Source organism: Ornithorhynchus anatinus, chromosome 4 (assembly GCF_004115215.2).
Source record: "Ornithorhynchus anatinus isolate Pmale09 chromosome 4, mOrnAna1.pri.v4, whole genome shotgun sequence".
NCBI classification, from domain to species: Eukaryota; Metazoa; Chordata; class Mammalia; order Monotremata; family Ornithorhynchidae; genus Ornithorhynchus; species Ornithorhynchus anatinus.
The window spans coordinates 72037960-72042435 of NC_041731.1; the positions used below are offsets into that span (position 1 = coordinate 72037960).

General features: G+C 40.6%; 1 non-coding gene across 1 annotated transcript; it reads left to right on the top strand.

Annotated features, from left to right (window-relative positions):
* Nucleotides 1-4105: 4105 nt before the first annotated feature.
* LOC114811404 lies at nt 4106-4243 on the top strand. Its single transcript, XR_003759108.1, has one exon. It is a non-coding gene; the product is annotated as a small nucleolar RNA SNORA7 (small nucleolar RNA).
* The last annotated feature ends 233 nt before the right edge of the window (nt 4244-4476 follow it).

The window sequence follows — 4476 nt, forward strand, 5'->3', positions numbered from 1 at the left end:
AATGTGAGCCCCACATGGGAAAGGGACTGTGTCCAACTGATTTGCTTGTATCCACCCCAGTGCTTAGTACAGTGCCTGGCACACAGTAAGTGCTTAACAAATGCCATTATCATTATTATTGTTATTACCCAGTGCTTAGGACTGTGCTTGACACATAATCACTGTTGTGCTTAGAAGGTTCACGTGAGCCCTCAGGCTAGATAATTTTGAATCTACTAGTAATAACACTGTGACATTACAGGGGACTTTCATCCCTAAATCCAGTCCAAAAGAGCCTACAGGTAATTTTAGGTGTGCCCTGACTCCAGTTAGCTAACACTGGGTGCTAAAGCCTTTCAGGTTGCCCTTTTTTCTAACAAGTGATTTGGGGGCATTCTACTCACTTTTCTCCAAGTCCCTGCACCCCAAAACTGCCACCACTCTATGGCTGAAACCTAGAAATCTCCCCAGAGATGTAGACATCATCGGGGACTAACTTATAACCCCCTTCCAGAGGCTGCTTGCCAGAAGCTTTCAGACAAAATGGTTCCTCCCATGCCAGTGGCTCAGTTCCATATATTGCCCTGGCACCTGGAGCTTCTCCTCCAGTCCCTACTGCAGGCAGATGCTAACAATATTTAGTTTGTTATTAACAATGTAACAAATGAAAGAAGTCCAGTTCAAACTGCCTTTCCCTAGATCTTTGTCCTCCATGGACTTCCTGTATTTCCCTGTAGGCATCCCAGGGCTCTTTCTTCCACCCATCAGGCACAGGAGCTTCTGATAGGAGAAGCAGTATGGCATACTGAAAAGAGCAGGTGAGCTGGGATTCAGAAGACCTGGGTTCTAATTCCAGATCTACCATTTACCTGCTGTATGACTTCGGGCAAGGTACTTCTCTGTGCCTCAGATCTCTCATCTGCAAAATGAGGATTCAATGCCTGTTTTCCTTCCTATTTATAATGTGAGCCCTGTGTGGGATCTGATTATCTTTCATCTACCTCTGAGCTTAGTATAGTGCTTGGCACATAGTGCTAAACAGATACCACGCTTATTATTACTATTATAATTATTCCTCCCGAGTCCCAGAGGCTGGACTTTAAGTCTCTAGGGATCTTCTCTGAACCCTCCCTATGTCCTGTGTCTGTTCAGAGTCCACATTATGAGCTCTCTTCATGTCTTGCTCTAACAGGCACGTAGTTTGTTTTCCCTCCTCAAGATGGCCAAGGGTCTCATTGCTCTGCTCACCTGGCCCCTCAACTTCTTTACCAGTAACACTTCTCTCTAATTGGTTTGGCTATATCTTTAGGGAAGAGTGCCAAGGAGTCATTCTCCTGGCTCTGCTCTCCCTCTCCTAAGGGTAGGGACCAGTGGAACTGGTTATCATAAGCACTACGAAATCATTCTCAGCCAGAAATTTTCCTGCATAAATGCCCTAATCTGAGGGTATTTAAGGTGGCTATTTCAATGAGAGCAAAGATTGAAATAGATGAAGTTATCTGCATAATAGTCTGTGTGCTGTAGGGCAAAAGACAAAATGTCAATTTTTAGATCTTTCTCCAGTACCCTGGGAATCTGAGCTATAGGCTCAAAATGCTGAACTCTTGTCAGGAGGTCTTAAGCTCATACAAAAGTAACACTTTTGATGGATGTTATTTCAGCTCTTTACATTTCCTCAGCAAGTAATTAGAGAAAATTGTGACAATCGATGGGCTGTCTTTTGAATGAAATGGGAAAGTACAGGTTTTACATTTTTACATTTGGCTAGGCTGCTTGTTAATAATGTTTCATATCTTAGGGCTGTTTTTAGTTGAAAAAAAATCCAAAAAACATTTTAGCAGTTTGGAAAATGCACCAGGAGGCAGAGGTTTTAGTTTGGAATGCAAAGGAAAAATCTAGTTTCAGAAATGGAGAGCTTGGACAAAGTAAAATGAGCTGAATTTTCAATGATCTTTTATTTCTTTCATTAATTATAGTCAAGAAATATCAACTATTGGGATAGTGAGCTAAGCTCTTGGGGAGACTACTATTAGAATATTAAATCTTATTTTAAATCTCATTATGCATCGAGGAAAGAAGCTTTTTCCTAGTTTTTCAAGTACTTTCTCATCCTATGTGCCTAATTTGAAGTACTTTGCTTGACATTTAAACATAACACAACCAAAAAGCAGTTATTCTTTACCACGACTGAATAGCCAAAAAAATGCACCAAACACAGTGCCAAGACAGAAAGCAAAAAAGTCCTTACATGTATGGTGCTCTGAGCAAAGTGATAGTTGCAGTTGTTTTCAATATAGAATCAAGATTAGGATGGGATAATCAAGAGAATTAAATGCATATTATTTAATAGAAAAGACAACAATGATTTTATTCAGCTAATGATCTTTAATAGATTTACTGCATGTATACTGTACTCAGAAACTGGGAGACTAAAACAGAAGCAAGATAAACAATGCTCTCAAAAAACTAATTGCAAATAATAAGGGGAAGAGGAAGATCAATGCAGCAGGAAAGATGAAATAGCTGAATAAATAATTGATTTTACAAATCAACGTAACCATGAGTGCTTGGCATAGAAATAATGATATAATTATAATTTTTGTATTAAGTACTTTCTATGTGCCAAACACTGGGATAGATACAAAACAATCAGGTCACCCTGTCCCTGACCCACGTGCAGCTCACTGCCTAAGGAGGAGTGAGAACATGTATTTACTTCCCAGTTTACTGATGCTGAAGAGCCAGTATTAGAACCTAGGTCCTCTGATTCCCAGGCCCATGCTTCTTTCACTAGGCCACAAAATGCACTGTATTAGTTCCTTGGAAAGTACAGAATGAAAAAGTAAAAAATCTACCAGGAGAGAGGTGCTTGGAAAGTACAGAATGAAAAATGGACACATTCCTAACCCCAGGGACCTGACACTTTAGTGGGTAAGACAAATATAAACATAGTTGTTTATATGATCTAGGGAGATCAAAGAAATAATTTAGTATGTGTTTGTATAAGTGTTGAGTTTAGGAATAAATAAGGGTAAGTGTGCTAGAGATAGCTAATAATGATAAGAACTGTGGTACTTGTTATGTGCTTACTGTGGCCAACAACTGTATTTATCACTGGGGATAGATACACAATAGTCAGCTGAGTACTGCCTTGCCGCATAGAGCTCAAAGTATAAGTGGGAAGGTAAACAAATATTTGATCCACTTACTGACGAGGAAATTGAAGCACAGAAAAGTTAAGTGACTTTGCCCAGATTCACCCAAAGTTGGATTTAGAACCCAGGTTCTCTGGTTCCCTGGCCTCTGCTCTTTCCATTAGACCAAGATAATAGAATTATAAAGGTTAGGGTGCTCAGTGATAAACTGGGGAAAGCATGTTAGAGGAGGTGGGATTTTAGGAGGGATTTGAATGTCGGGAGGACTGTGGTCTATTTGATGTGGGGATGGAGAGAATTCCAGGAATGGGGAATAGCTGGAGTGAGGGGACAGAGGTAGAGCCCAATCACTGAGTGCACAGACCTGTAGAGAAGATAGAGTTCTAAAAGGGCAATAATCAAAATTACAAAAAACATAAAATAGCTAAAAGTAACATCACTTACTGTGACAAGCAGCATGTCTTATTGGAATGAACATGAGGCTGGGAGTCAGAGGACCAGGGTGGGTCCTAATCCCAGATTCATCACAAATCACCTTACCTTATCACTAAAATATGGAGTCAGTCCTCCTTCCTCTGATAGACTGAGCTTATGTGTGGCAGGGACTGTGTCCAAACAGATTGTCCTATATCTAACCCAGTACTTAGAACAGTGCTTGACACACAATCAGTGATTTATCAAATACAATAAAAATACTACTAGATTTGGATGTTACTTAGCACAAAAGCAAAGAGATACAGTGGTAATGAAATGATGCATAGATGATACATGAAATGATATACCATTAAGTGAGAGGCTCAGTTTGGAGCCATAGACTTAGCTTTTGAACATGAATACTTTGCAGGTGAAGAAAAAAGGGAGGATAGTAATGGTCAAGATTGGAGTTACAACATTGAAGTACTCACAATCACATTTAATTCGTCAAAGAAAAATTCAGTTATGTGGTACTTTGTCTTCCTCTCAAAAAGGTATCCCTCTCGGGGTCGCACCTGGAGAGTTTCCAGTACTCTACCAGTCTTGGTTACAGAAGGGAGAGTAAAGCAGAGGCCTACCCATTCCAATCCTAGCTTGGGCAGTGGCTAGCGAGTGGAAGACAATCTGCTACAAGTCAGAACTCATCCATGCTGGGCAGCAGCGACATGGGAGAGAGTCGAGGGCAGAGACTCAAGTTTATTGCGTGGAATGAGGCAATGGTAAACCACTTCCATATTTTTACCAAGAAAACTCTAAGGATCCACTACCAGAATGATTGCAAATGGAGACCAGGGCGTTCTGGGAGAGATGTGTCTGTGGTGTCACAATGGCTCAGAAAGACTTGACCGCGTAAGACAAGATACCCTAT